A 16,269-nucleotide genomic window follows, 5' to 3' on the forward strand; every position below is an offset into this window, starting at 1 on the left:
TAATTAGTCACTATTTTCTAAAAAAAATCAATGCAGTTCAATTGTTCTTACTGCTAACCTTAATAACAATTTTTAAGGACATAGGGGAGAGTCGGGTAGCTCCGCCCACTTAGGGAGTATTGCTTATATTTCTGTATAATATTGAGTAATAATCAATATTTTTGTATGTTTCTATTGTTTTACCATCTAATTAAATAATTCAAAAAGAAAAAACCAAAAGAAGAATAGTTTAACTTTAAAAAATAGAAATTTAAAAAAGCATGTTTTTCAGCTCTTTTCAAAATGTGTTGGGTAGCCCCGCCCAGTTACAAAAATTACGTTTTTTGACTGTTTTTTCAGGTGTAAATGAAAGTGACCAATGTATTGACAATAGATAAACCTCATTTATCATTTTTATCACAAAATTAGTTTATTTATTACATATTTATATACTTTTAGTGAATTCCATCATTTAATAACAATATTTGTTGTTAAAAATGCATATAAAATTCAAATTTGAAGCAATTAAATAATAAGCTTTGCAACCGTACATTTATCGACGAAATAAAATTGGGCGGTGATACCCGACATTCATGTGAGCAGGGCTACCCGAAATCCAATTTTTTTGTAAATTTGTAATTATTCGAACAATTTTTCACATATAAACTTCTTTCTTCGTGCAAATTAACTTAAGACTACATACTTTAATGCTGTATGTATAGAAAAAAAAAATTTTTTTTAGTATTAAAATGTAGTTTAATCGAAGCATTCAACCAATTCTTAATTTCATGACTACTTTATTCAACATATTTTCAAAACTATTGTTTACCATGCTAACAGCTGCATAAATACTTGAAACTTTGAAAATAATCTTTTTTTAATGTAACAATTAATGTCCGATGGCCCATTGATTTGAAAAAATATTCTATACAGATGAAATTGACTGTGGGCGGGACTACCCGACTCTCCCCTAATAAAAATTCCGTTTACAATTTAAATTTCAAAAGTCGAATGTGAAAATGGAATTTCCCCTAACACCAGCAATCAAAATTAAATTGTTACTAGGACAGCTATTGCAAACAAGTTAGCGTTTCCGTCCAACTCGAAGACGTTTAAAAAAATTTTTTTGTTTATTGATTTCAAAGTTTATTCAACATGTATCTTAGTGTATAATTTAGGCATACTTCGATCGAGTTTATTTTTGCACCCTTATTTGCTTAAAATTAGTAAATAATTTACTTAATATAAATTATTTTAGCTATATGATTTTATACATTTATGGAATGAAAGTAAACGGGGCTTCCATCGTATTTCCTTAACTAAGATACGGCTATCATTAAATTAATAGAGTAAGCTTTGATAAATAATAACAGTTAAATTATTTCTCTTTTTAGCTTTCAAGGAAATAATATGTTTCTTCCAAACAGATTTTAATTCTTTAAATAACGAAATTATTAAGAAGGTTCCTTGGAGCAATATCATTCTTATCCTAATTCCTCTTACCCTAATATCCTCTTATGACTAATTATAGGAAAAATTGGTATACTTAGTTTCTGTAAAAAGTATAACTTTCTCGCTACTTATTACTTTTTGTTCTTTTTTTTTAACGAAATAAGCTCGAAAATTGGATATATTTTATTACATTCTTCAATTGATGATTCTAAAATTGACACGGCTTCGGAATCTTTTTACAAATTTCTATTTTTAGTATTTGCTTATTTTTGCATTTCCTAATAACAAATTATGCTATAATTATATTTTGAGAATTTTACTAAAGTTATAAGAAATTTTAACAGAAATAAATTTCTTTTTCTTTTCTTAAAAGAACAGCTTTCTTAAAGTTAAGGTGTAATAAATAAGTTAAACGTTAAAATAAAACTGCTGTTCGAATTTGTTCATTTAAAAAACAAAGCAAACAGTTGCGGTTTTTTGAGTTGATAACAAACTAAACTATTTTGTTTCATTTTTATTGGTACTTAAAGTTTTCTTTAAATTAACACTCGTTGTAAGTAATTGATAAGTTTCTTTTTTCCCGAGTCTCAGAACTATCGCCAGTTGACTGATAAGAATTTAAGAACATTTTCTATGTTAAAATTACTCAGTGCAAAACGTCTGACTGATAAGAGCAAAAAAGTGCACCCTTTTCTCTTAGATGGAACAAACAATTTATTTATTTTATTGTTTCTTATTTGTTTGGTTTGTGAAAAGTGTAGAACTGTGTGTAGGGAGTAGGACTGGGCGATACATCGATTTATCGGAAAACATCGATGTTGTGTAATCATCGCCGATCCGATGTTTAGGTTGGCGTATTTTACGAAGCATCGGAAATTCCGATGTCTGCGCGATGTGTACGATGTTTCCCGAGGCATCGATGTTTCCCCGATGCCGCGAAGAGCGATTCTTCAGATTCAACATCGATGTTCGCAAGCGTGCGCGAAGAGTATTTCCCCCGATTACGAGGCGACATCGATTGCCGTGACGATCTTTTCCCTTGTGTTTCTTCCTTCGCGAATTATCAAGTAACGATGTGCTGACTAGGGCTGGGCAATGTCAGAATTTCGATATTGTGGTATATTGTGAGCTTCATATCACGATATTATGATATACCGCGGTAATTAAATTGTTATGTATATTATAAATGCTAAGACTATTTTGCAATTAAAAATTAATGTGTTTAAAGAGCATCATTTAAAAAAAATGGGGTACTTATCCTATATTAGCTCGCAGCATAATTATCCCATGGAATCAACTAATTATAAAGCATCATTATTTTAAAACAGAAAAATTTTATTAATATAAACATCAATTACTAATATAAACATCAACACAATTATAAACATCAAAACAGTTATAAACATCAACACAATTATAAACATCAACAATTATAAATATCAACACAATTATAAACATCACAAGGAGATCCGACAATCTCGGATATTTTTAAAATCAGAAGCACGCTATTCTCAAAATGAAACCAAAATCAGTAACTAAGTATACCGTGGAGGGTTGATATAACGAGCGGGTGTTTGAAATCCGATATCGCCAATACCACGGATATGACGCATGCGCTTTAAAGTCAAATGATACCACAATATATTGTAGGAGAAATTTCTAGCTGCCGAGAGGAGGTACCGTAAATATTACGCGCAAGCCTTTGAGTTCTTCACCCCTAAATCAATCACGTGCCATACCAATACCTCCTAGATACCATACCATACCGCCACTTCCTCGCCGCCGGTCGGCCGAAGATATTGGCTAGCGGTGAGTACCGAGAGGTGCAGGCATACCGAAGTTCAATAACTCGGTATTGCCGAAGAATATACTTCCGAATATCATTACCGCGGTATCAAAGAAATACCGGTAAATGACGGTATTACGGTATATTGCCCAGGCCTAGTGCTGACGATGAATTCCGATGTGACTAGGAGTGAAACTAACTCATCGCCAATGAGAGGTGAAAAAATGCTTTCTTCAATCCGTGCAAATCCAAGAAAAGAAAGTTATTCTCTGAAGATTATTTATATTTTGTTATTTGATAATACTTAGAGATTATTTTTGTCTTGTTGAAGAAAAGATTGTTTTTGATCAGTTCCGATAAGACTTTTTTTTGTTTATTTTTTTACCTATTTATTTTTCTTTGTTAAATCTGAAGAATTGCATTCCTTCAATATAGATAAAATGTTTTCATTAATAATTTTGTATAAAGTTGCAATTTTGCATATTGACCACGTTTCCAATTATTAAAAAATGATTATCATTAGTGTTAGAAAATATAATTAAATCTAATATTTTTGCAAAAATTTTGGCAAACGAGTTTTTAAACCGACGACTTATCAAACGCAAATTTTCTTTTTTCGACTTGATTGCTTTTCGATCTTCCTTATTTGTAACAATTTTTATAAGAGTGTGCAGTTAAATTTTATTTTCACGAAATATAGTTTAGCAACATAATAATACATTAGGTTAGCAATAATTATGAAAATAAATTTTTAAATAATTTATTTTTACAATATTGAAGCCATAATAATTTCCTCTGTATCCTTTTCCAGGAAATTTTGTTTTTATACTAGTTTTTCACTATTTCCTCAAAAATATTTAAGGTTACTGCCTTTAATAAATTATTGAAGGATATTCTTCAAGAAATTCTGGAGAATGAATGGCCAAGAGGTTATACGCATCGGCTGTTCTAAGTTTTCTATCTTTCTCAATCCATAACTTTTTTTTATATTTTTTATTACGTTTTTTATTTTTCTGTTTATAAAGATTTTTAAATTGTTGGCTCAATGCGCATTTTAAATTTCATTTTATTTTTATAGTTGTATCTATTTTATTTTTACAGTTGGCAGACATACTTTGCGGCAGGCTAAGACTTTTGGTCTATTGATCTGATTTTCACGTATTGGGACTTAATCTTTAGTGGTTTGAGGGAGAGACCTCAAATATGCTAATTAGTTTAAGCAGACAATATTTTAAATTGCGAAGTGAGGCACAAAAGCGTACTTATCTGAATAAATTTTTTTGGCGGATTATGATTCCTCACCCTCAAAATATAAGGCGTAGCCGTAATCTGAGAAATATAGTCCTAATAATTTTGTCAGGAGAGCGATCGAAAGTTAGGATCTCATGATGTTAATGCTACTTTTTGTGTATTTCGTCATATCTCGAGAACTGTTTACTCGAATTGAAAAATTTCAGCACAGAATTAAAAAATTCGTTTATCCAAAGAAAATTTGATGCAAAAATGATTTTAATTAATTTTTTTTATTAGTAATGGTCGAAAAAGTTCTAATTGTTAGGTATACAATTTTTTTAAAGAATATGATTTATTATTTTAAAGTAAAAAAGTTAAAAGAAATTAGTTGAATAGTTTCTGAAAAATAAATTTAAAAATGTCAGACTTTTCGAAATCCGTCAAAAGTAATTTTTTATACACTATACTCTATCCACAAATGTCAAATATTAATTGCTAAAATATTCATGTCAAGATAAATTTATTACAATGTAAAAGCTGAAAAAAATGCAACAATTTTTTCTAATTTTATTTTCTAGAAAAATTATTTCTTAATGCAATAATTTTTTAATGTGTTTTTGTTTAAGAATACCTAACCATCTTTAAGAATGTTGAAAATTAACAATAATTCATATATATATATATATATATATATATATATATATATATATATATATATATATATATATATATATATATTATATATATATATATATATATATATATATATATATATTATATATATATATATATATATATATTATATATATATATATATATATATATATATATATATTATATATATATATATATATATATATATATATATATATATATATATATATATATATATATATATATATATATATATATATATATATATATATATATATATATATATATATATATATAGTCTTACTTTACAGTAGCATCAAGTAAATAAAAAGCAAAGTTGGGCAATGCAAAATTTGGCAAAACCAAATGTGAAGCAGTAACGTGGCATCGCGATGTTTGAGTGGCGATGCATCACGATGCTGAAATATTAACATCGCCCAGTCCTAGTAGGGAGTACCTGGCCAAATAGGTCATCTCCGTACTGATGAGATGGATAGTAACGGAAGTCCCCTAGCCATTCGTTTGAATCCGTGGCGATAACTATGGTAACGAGATATAACTATTTCAAGTAGGGGTGTGGGGTCATTGTTTAGGGCAGGTTTTGACTCTTGTCGGCAAGAGGAAGAGAATCTTTTTCTCCGGTCTATTGCGTTTGCCCTAGAGTGAAGAGAAGCTGCCCTCCCTGAAATGCACCATTCTTGTTTCCATAGCAGCAGATGACCTCAGACTTTGTAGCGGGGGGAGTTCTTACCGTAGAGAAATTATGTAGTCTGCCTGAAGTAGAAGAATGAAGATGGTGGGATTCTCCTTGTACTGGTTACCAGTGAGTAGCCAGCTGAAAAAGTTGTCTCGCAGTATTCCGACTTCCCTTCTGAAATGTAGAAATTGAGGCAGAAGAGATCCGATAATCTCGACTACCTCTTTTTAACAATCATTTTTTTTTAAATAATTAGTTTTAATTTTCTCGGTTTCTACTAAATAAAAACATTTTAAACTTAAGATTTTTCAATGGAAAAATATGTAGATTAATATGGTATAAAAAAATCCATACCTCATAATTCAAATTTTTTCATCCTCTATTAAATTAAATATTTATTAAAAATTATTATTATTTTTTTATATGAAAATATCTTTGGGTAAATAGGTTTAATGAATGGGTGCAGTTTTTTTAATTGCTTAATTAGTTGTAAAAATATGACGAAAAACGCAAAAAGTGAAATTAGCATTAAGGCAGAGCCGAATTAAGCGTACGCGGGGCCCTAGGCCATTCAAATTTTTGGGGCAAACTCTTAGATTAAATATTTTTTCTCGTATATTTTTTTATTCAAATATAAAAATATTTATATATCTTTTCATTTAAGAAAGCATATTTAAAATAAAAAAATTATTTTCAAAAAATCTACTTTAAGGGGGCCCCAGGCCATGGCCTAATGGGTAATGCGGCCCTGCATTAAGGAGTCACTCTCCTGACTAAACTATGGGGACCATATTTCCAAGTTTCGGCTACCCCCTTCCATTAGTTTGAAGGTTAAACATCCAGATATGTATAAAAATATCTATGTTTATTCAGAGAAAGTACGGTTTTGTGTCCGATTTCGTAACTCAATTAATAGTTAGCACTAAATAATTTGCATATTTGAGGTTACCCCTAGGAACCATTAAGAAAGACACTTAGTACGTGAAAATCCGATCATTAGGTCAAAAGTTATTCTGGGTGATGACTTTTTTTTTTGCCCACTGTACTTGTTTGTACTCATAGATGAAATACTGTAAATTAATTTCATATAAGAAATAAAAATGTCTCATATATGTATTATTGTAGAACTGTTTTAAACAAATGACAAAGTAGGCGCGTCAAACAAAATTCAAATGTACATCTATACACAATACTTTATTTCATACAGTAATTACATATGTATAACACTTACATACAGCTCCAATAAAAAAAATTCAAAATTATTATATTCAATACATACAATATTTACCGCAAGTGTGCGAAACTTAAATATGTTTTTAATACAATAATTGTATCAAAGAGAACAATTTATATAGGCAATCATATAAATAAGTATGCTCTTGCATTATATTCCCATGAAATCAAAATTACCATATTCAAATTTGAGAAAAGATTACTCTGTGTCTTTAGTTATGTAGGATGTGTTATGACCATCTAAAATTTGTACATCCTTTTATGAACACAAAAAGTTACATGCTTTTTTCTTCCTTAACCTTATTTTTTTTTTTAAAAGGAACATTTTAAATATCTTTTTTCTGAAAATTAGCCTAGAGGGTTTATGCCGATATTTACGCATAATAAGCATATCTTCCATTTTGCGTGAACTTGGCTTAATTGTGGTCAAAATTATTTATAATTAAGTAGATGAATTGGCATTAAACCAAATATTTTAAAAACTGTTCTTATTCGGAAAGATACCAATCTTACAACGTTTTTCAACCTACTCAACATGTTGACTCTCAACATTTTTTACATTGATGCATCTCCAAACCATTAGCAAATCACATTAAAATGAATGCAATCTTATTTTAGCCTAGATCTAATGCACACTTATTTAATAGGGTGAATATAGTTTCTTTGAAATAAAATATAATATGGTGAATGAAGTTTCATTATTCATTGAAAGATATTTAATCAAGAATATTTACATTTAATTATTTACTAAAATATTTTTAGTTCTTTACAAGGCGCCACACTTAGTTAAAGGAGACATTTGATTTTTATTCTTCTTCTTATTTTGTTGATATAACTAATTTGTGGACAGCATGCAGACATCACCCAAACCACAGGTTGATTAAAAATGCTGTATATATTATGAAAAATCTGCATTAATATCTAGGACCCTCTCTGAAAGCTTTGGTCCTAACCTTCTAATACATATATTGAAAAGATTATAAAACACAAAATTTTTCAGTGACACTGCAGAGGCAAAAAAGTTGATCTTATAGAAATACAATGCATGTTCATGCTGACTCTTGTGATTGAAAATAGATAAAATAAATAAGTTTAAACATTCTGCATAATTACAGCTTAGAGTCTGTTGAAGCTAATGCTACACTTTTGGTTCTTGGATTCTAAAATTCCAGTAAAAAGAAAAAAATACTATTACTATTTAAAAATATTTCAATACCATAAAAAAGTATTGGAAAGCAACTATTTTTGCTTAGATTAGGAAATTGTTTTTTTTTATGCATAGTTAAAATCATTATTTCTGTAAAAATGTTTCAGTTTATTGATCAAAAGGTAATGTTAAGGTTTATTTATATTTTATTAAATTAGTTAATTAAATTTTAAAAAATCGAATATTGTAAAAAATTAATAGTATTCTGTGTTTGAGACAAGTAAATTGGCATTCTCATTCTTGAAGAAATAAAATACATCAGTGGTAATGACTTTTGTCAGTATTTTAATATTAAGTAATACTGATTATTTTGAATCTTATTTTTACTTAAATAATGTTTAAAAAAAAGTTGCTTAATTAGTTTTATTACTCTCGAATGTTTTTTGTTTGTTTTTATGATTTCAAGGTAAAAACCTCTAATTTGTGTTTCTTGAATGTCTTAAAAATTATCTTGAATGTCTTAATAAATGGTATAAAATGTTTATATCATTTCTTTATTTAATAGCATACTATAATTTACTAATTTTTTACTGAACAATTACTCATTTCATATTTTACTAATGAATTAATCACTGCAATATACTTTTTTCTTCTGTCAGTATTCAGTCAAAATAACTTGTTGTTATGAATACATATTCATACATGGACGTAAGGAAGAACCTAGTATTTGAAATTATTTTTGTTCTATTCATATAATAAACAGCAGGAAATGTTTAAAAGAAAATGCTTCAGTAAGATTTCATTTATGTACTTCTCAAATATGAGGTTTTCAAGAATACACCAAGAAAATATTTTTAAAAGCGTGTTTTGAACACTGTGTGATCCCAAGAGATCCCTAGTCTTGATTAATTTTATTTTATCAGTTAATGATTTTATTCATGTAACCTGCTTTACTATTAAGAGCATAGCTATTTATTTGTTGTTTTATTATGTAGTTCAGATTAAAAAAATTTGACCCTATGTGCTTTTAAATTATATTGTAAAAATTTCTTTTAAATTTTTTTAGCTTATCTGATGAAAGAGCTCAGAAATTATGATTTACGCCACACTTTTAAAAGAAGAAAAAAAACATTAACTGAGAGCTATTTATGTTTTTTTTTTCTGTCTATGCTTAAATGGCAAAATTAGGAACTGCTCTTTTGTTTAAATTCTCTTCTTTAATTCTTAAACATTATATTTTTTTAAAAAAATTAATTTTAAACTTAAATGGAAAATTAAGGTTGAAAATTTTAAAAAACTTTTTGGTAATGGACTGATAATAAAGATATTAAGTAAAATAATGCTGATATTTATTATTCATAGTCTAAGCTAACACATAGACCAAATACTGTGTTAGCTATTTATAATACATAGTCTTTTCATAATCTCTGTAAACATTATACTCCAGTGTGACACTAGTTCGAACATCCCTTCATATCACTAACGATTTTATTTCCTTTTAAAAGTATACCAAAATTAGCTTTTGCAAATTCTTTTAAACATCATTGCAGATACCTACCTAAAATTTCTTTAAATGTCTAAATTAATTAAAATTAAAAGGGTCTTGAATGTAAAGAGTATGTCATGGAAACTGCCATTTTCAATTTGCCAACATGCTGCATTCAATTTAAAATTTTTAATCTTCTTGCAATAGGAAGTTTTGGAAGAAATCAATCCAGAGACCATCAATCTATACCATCTTTTTATACATATTATCCAATGATACATGATTGGGACTCATTGTATTATTCAGATAGTAACAATTTCTTTTATTCTTAACACATTGTTCTGCTGATCCAAACAATAGCAATAGTAGACATGAGGCAGCTTTCTTAAAATATATTTGGCACAATACAGTAAATTCATCACAAAAATTAGTATAATTGTTGCTTAAAATTATTCTAGAAAGATTAACAAGCAAAATGGGTAGGGGAAGATTGTTGCAGAAAATCTCAATAGAGAAATGGATATTCTTTTAATAATAAATTTCATTATCACTTCAAGAAAATCCAGTATTTAAACAAAACTGCTTGTTTTCATGATGAGACATTTATTTTTTGATTTATTCCTTCTCCTAAAGAGACATGTTTATCCCTTTTTTTAAGAACACAAACAATTGATATGAAGAATTTTTTTAGGATTCAATAATTTAAAAATAAAAATATTGTTTGTTTGAAAAAAATAGGTGACGGGGGACCCTGTCAAAATTTATTCATATGTGCAGGCGAAGCAGTCTTCATTAATCAAGGTAGAATCCTCATAATTTGGCTGTTTATCAAAAAGTTTTCATGTCGATAAAATAAAATTCAAAATTTGCAATTGTCTTATGATTTGCAGTAGGGACATCCTTGTTCTTTACTTATTAAGTGTTTAATTGTTGTTAATTGGGATAATAACGCTTTTTTTATTTAATGGATTCTTTGAAATAAGGAGCAAAATCTATAAATAGAATTTTCCATCATTATAATGGAATGTTTTAAAATAATTCCTTTCCAACTTAAGTTCTACAGTCAAGGTTATCTCAGTCAGTTTCCACCATCTTGACCTATCAGACCTCTCAATCAATTGACACCCATGTTTTTCAATATCTTTTCCACATTTTCCAATCACCTTGTACGCATCCGGCCTCTTCTTCTCACTGTCCTTAGAAATGTTTTTTTTTTTCATTAAGTTTTCATCTCCATACCTGCATATATAGCCAAGCCATTTTAGTTGAGAGGCTCTAATTGCTTTTACTAAATTAGGCTACAGATTGTTTTGTAAATGTTATTTTTTTCATTGGGTTTTCATCTTCATACCCATGTTTATATAGCCAAGCCATCTTAGTTGAGAGCCTCTAATTGCTTTTACTAAATTAGGCTACATATAGTTTTTGAAGTGTTATTTTTTCATATTCATACCCATGTTTATAGCCAAGCCATCTTAGTTGAGAGCCTCTAATTGCTTTTACTAAATTAGGCTACATATAGTTTTTGAAGTGTTATTTTTTCATATTCATACCCATGTTTATAGCCAAGCCATCTTAGTTGAGAGGCTCTAATTGCTTTTACTAAATTAGGCTACATATTGTTTTGTAAATGTTATTTTTTTCATTGGGTTTTCATCTTCATACCCATGTTTATATAGCCAAGCCATCTTAGTTGAGAGCCTCTAATTGCTTTTACTAAATTAGACTACATATAGTTTTTGAAGCGTTATTTTTTCATATTCATACCCATGTTTATAGCCTAGCCATCTAAGCTGAGAGGCTCTAATTGCTTTTACTAAATTAGGCTACATATTGTTTTGTAAATGTTATTTTTCTCATTGGGTTTTTATCTTCATACCCATGTTTATAGCCAAGCCATCTTAGTTGAGAGGCTCTAATTGCTTTTACTAAATTAGGCTACATATAGTTTTTGAAGTGTTATTTTTTCATATTCATACCCATGTTTATAGCCTAGCCATCTTAGTTGAGAGGTTCTAATTGCTTTTACTAAATTTGGCTACTTATAGTTTTTGAAGTGTTATTTTTTTTTCATTGGGTTTTCATCTTCATACCCATGTTTACATTATAACCAAGCCATCTTAGTTGAAAGGCTCTAATTGCGTTTACTAAATTAAGCTACATGTAGTTTTTGAAGTGTTATTTTTTTTTCTTTGGATTCTTATATTTATACCTACGTATAAAGCCAACTACTACAAGCTATCTTAAATAAGAGGCTCTAATTACTTTTATTATATTAGGCTCTCTGAATTTTGGTTGTAATTCATTGCATCTTATTCCCCAAGTTTCGTTTTTCTTTACTACAAAAATTCTCAAGTTTTTCTTATTCCAAAGTTCATCAATTTATGCTCATTTGGTTTACTCATTCTCTTGCACTTATTTCCTTATAAAACTATAAGTCTAACTAATGTCTTGTAGGACTGTATTTTTGTTCCACTGCTTAAATATTTTTATTTGAAATGTTTTTCCAACACCATTGCTTTATTCGTTTTTTCTTAATTTGCGTTTTAAATTCATCAATTTTTTATTTAAAGGGACGCAAAGGTTTCACTTGAAAATTGTAAATTATGCAATAAAAAGAGTCTTTAATTATGTTTGTTACAAGAAAGATTGTTTTTATTAGTAGTAGATATTTGTAATATCTAAATGCAGAACTACAAGCGAAATAGAAATTTTATATTCTAGCTTGGAAATTGATTAAATGATTCTTTGAAAAAATTTTTCATTAAATTGATGAAATGATCCTTCAAAAGATTTTTTCGTAAAATTTGAAATTTGACTGTGTAAAGAAAATTTCGTGAACTAATTACATTATTGTAAGTAGAAATATTTAAAAAACTTAAAAAAATTTATTTACCCAATTAATTACTCATTACCCATTAACCACTCACTATACTTAGTGCAAACTAAAGAATTTTTTTTTTTTTTACTTCGTTAGAGTAATGATTCATGTTGAACAATTTGAATAATTTTTGCATTCCTGATTGTGCTACATACGGATTGTGCGAAGAAAACTAGAAATTTAGAAGTTTTACTCTTGACATACAAAACACATAAAACTAAGAAAGTTATGTTAAAGTCTAGTGATGACTTTTTTAAAAAATCCTAAAATTGTCATAAAGTTTTTTTTTTTTCATGTAAATTACTTGAAGAAATTTGTTTTCCACTTGTTTTGATAAATTTTGTAAGAGGCAATTTTTAGGAATCTATGAAAGTAGCGCAAAATTGACCAACTTATTTAAAGGTAAACAACATTTACTAATAATTAACATTTTCTTTTATAATTTACTACAAAAAAAACATTTCATTCATATAATGAATATATTATTGTATAAAATATGTTAAAAATGTGCTATATTTCATAGGACTTTTTAAAACGAAACATCAACATGTAAAGAATAATTTAGGTATTTTTCTACTTTGTTTTATTTCAAGAAAACCATTAATAGTTTACAAATATTTAAAAAAAAATGTGTGCAAAAAAAATTTCATGGAGTTTTTGTTTTAAATAGTAGCAATATTTAGCTTAGCTACCTTTTATTGGGCAATCAGAAATAAAAACTAATAGATTTTAGTAATTTATCTAGATTTAGTAATATTTACAAATAAAAGATAACAAAACTTCATTTGGAAAGCTACATTACCTAACTCATTTTTTAATATACTCACCATATCTTGCGAGGTACATATAATATATGTCATCACTTTTGTATGCCATGTTCAATATGCCACAGTGTTTAATTTAGATCTCTACTGTTCTGCCCCCAAAGCTTGACCCAGGATGTCATGCCGCTTAGTCTTCATTGTATGGAACTCTTTTTCACCAAAAACTGTTATTAAATTCAGGAATAAAAGAAAATCACTTTGAGGTAAACTCAGGCCTCAATTTTTTAAAATTCAGGTTTGTCTTCTGTTTTTGCTTTCAACTCCGTTGGTACTAATAGTAGGCCATCACTCATTGTGAATGAGTTAAAAACGAATCTGAAGACAAAATTAAGTAATTCTAAAGTGACACCAAGTGATTTTTACTCATTTCCAAAACTTTACCTTACCAATTAAAAATTTTCAATCGGTCAATAGGGTCAAATATTTCTTCTGCGAGAGATGAGTAAGGGATGATTTGGTAGCTGTTTTCGCCAAGGAAGTATCAAAACTCCCTTGAAAGAAAGACATTTTTTTTTAGAATTCGAACACAAAAAAATTATCTACTTTTTTATAATTGAAAATTTAATTACACAAATATTGAGTGAAAAATTGTAATCTTAGAAGGATCTCATCATTTATAAAATGTGAGCCCCCCTGGTTCTGAGGTCCCTGTGTGGGGAGTTTCTAAATATCTTTTAAGAAACTTTACTACAAACTTTTTAGTCTGCCTATGATACTGGTATGCCTATTATGTATCTACTTATAGTAATAAGAAATATTTACAGAAAAATAGGTGTGGACAAAGCTAAGAAATTCCCTGGCTTAGGGTGGATGGAATTTCTTTTATTTATTAGAACATCTAAAGTCGTCATACTTATTTTTTATAGATGTTATTATAAAGTATAAAATAAATTGCAGAATTAAGAGCCATACAATTGAAGAACGTAGAAATCATAAGTTAATTATTTTATCATTATGACCCATCAATACCTTACATAATTGCCTTACGTCATCCTAATTAAATACCATAAACAGTCATGTTTATGGTTTTTAACAGTTATGTTTAAACTGTTAAAAACCATAAACAGTCAGGAAATCATAATGCATGTGAGGGTTTTATAGTAGTATATATTTAAAACATTAAATTATAAATAATTATTAATAAATGTATGATAAGAATTAGTTAACAATAAAGTAGAAAATATAGTTTTGGGCAAAATTTCACTTTATATTCTTATTTTTGTTGCTTTATTTTAGAATTCATCTTTTCTATGACTATTTATCAATTAAATAAAAAACTATCTCTATGAATATTTATAATGACTCAATTAAATAAAAAAAAACTATCGTTCAATTTTTATTTTATTTTTCATGTTATTGAAATTTAATTTTTTTCTCTTTTGTTGTTATAATTTGTAATGATTTTTCTATAAAATTTAAAAAGTTTTACAAATGCATAAAATTCAAATTTTAACAAGTATAATTTTTCAAGCAAAATTATCCAAAGAAAAAAATTTAATTAAAAGAAAAATTATATTATCATTATAAAACAGAGTAGAATTAACATACAATTGTCTATATTTAAAGTATATATAAAACAGTTTTTTTTTTCTCTTTTCAAGACGTTTTCTTTTCAACTTATGTTTAATTTCCTAAGCAAAGTTGTAGTATTTAATGTTTGCACTGTGCTATTTAAAATATAAATAATGATCATACCCTTTCATTAATATAAAATATTTATACCAATTCATTCATACTTATTTATTTATGCTTCTAAGAGTTTTCTAATCTTTACTGATAAAAAAAATATCTGATAAAGAAACGTTTGAAAGATGCGTGCTTCTTTATTAACAATTTTTTTTTTCTTTTTAGAAGAACAGTCAATTTTTTTTTCAATGGAATTATTTCTTCTGTTGATCAAAATTAACCTAAAACAATTTTTTTAACGTTAATAGACAATTTTTTTATACAATTTTTTAACGTTAATAAACAATTTTTCAATGTTTATAAACAATTTTTTAACGTTAATAAAAAATAATTTTAACGAAAAACATTTTTTTTCGTTTAGTTGACGCAAAGTTAATCCTCAGAAGTAAAATTTTAAACTTAAATTTGTAAATATGTATTCTTTAATATAAATAAAGAATCACACAAAATTAAAAAATAATACATTTACCTTTCCCCTCATAGTTTGTTTGGTAACCACTCTGGTAAGACCAACTAGCAAAAGAGCATGTTGTCTGTTAATGAAAAAGGGAATTTGGGAGATTCCATCTAAATTTTGTTAAGGATATGGTAAAATGATCCTATCATCAAAGTGATTCAAATCTGTTGAATTAGTTTATATAAGTGGTTGAAATTACAGACCGATTCTTATCACAGAATCGAAATTTGGGCTGATTCAAATCAGTGCTTCAACTTAGTCAATTCAAGCAATTAATATATTAAGTCAGCGATATGCAGGTAAACATTAATACTGATCTATTGCTTTTAAAAAATTATAATTCAAATTTGGCTTTCTCTTTAATTTCTGTTCAGTTGTCAAGAAATCTACAGCTTTAGCAAAGTTATTAATTTAAAAAAAATTATTAAAAGATTAACAGCAGCCAGAACTAATTATGATTCAGATAAAATACAATGATTTGAATCAGTAAATGAACCAAGAGATAAGATTTAAGCAATCTAAATAGAGTAATTTGAATCAAATAATTATACTAAGTCATATAAATCAAATGATCTGTATTGAAAGATCCGATTAAAATGATCTAAATGCTGAAATCATTGATTCAAATCAATTTCAAGATGATGAACCATTACCTAACTCTAGTTGTGTTGCCACAAGGACTGAGAAAGAGTTAATTTATGAAACTTAAAAAAATCTTAATTTTTTACGTAAAAAGATATAACATTTGAAAATT

This window comes from Parasteatoda tepidariorum, chromosome 12 (assembly GCF_982258835.1).
Source record: "Parasteatoda tepidariorum strain Cologne lab strain chromosome 12, Ptep-v5.0, whole genome shotgun sequence".
NCBI lineage: Eukaryota > Metazoa > Arthropoda > Arachnida > Araneae > Theridiidae > Parasteatoda > Parasteatoda tepidariorum.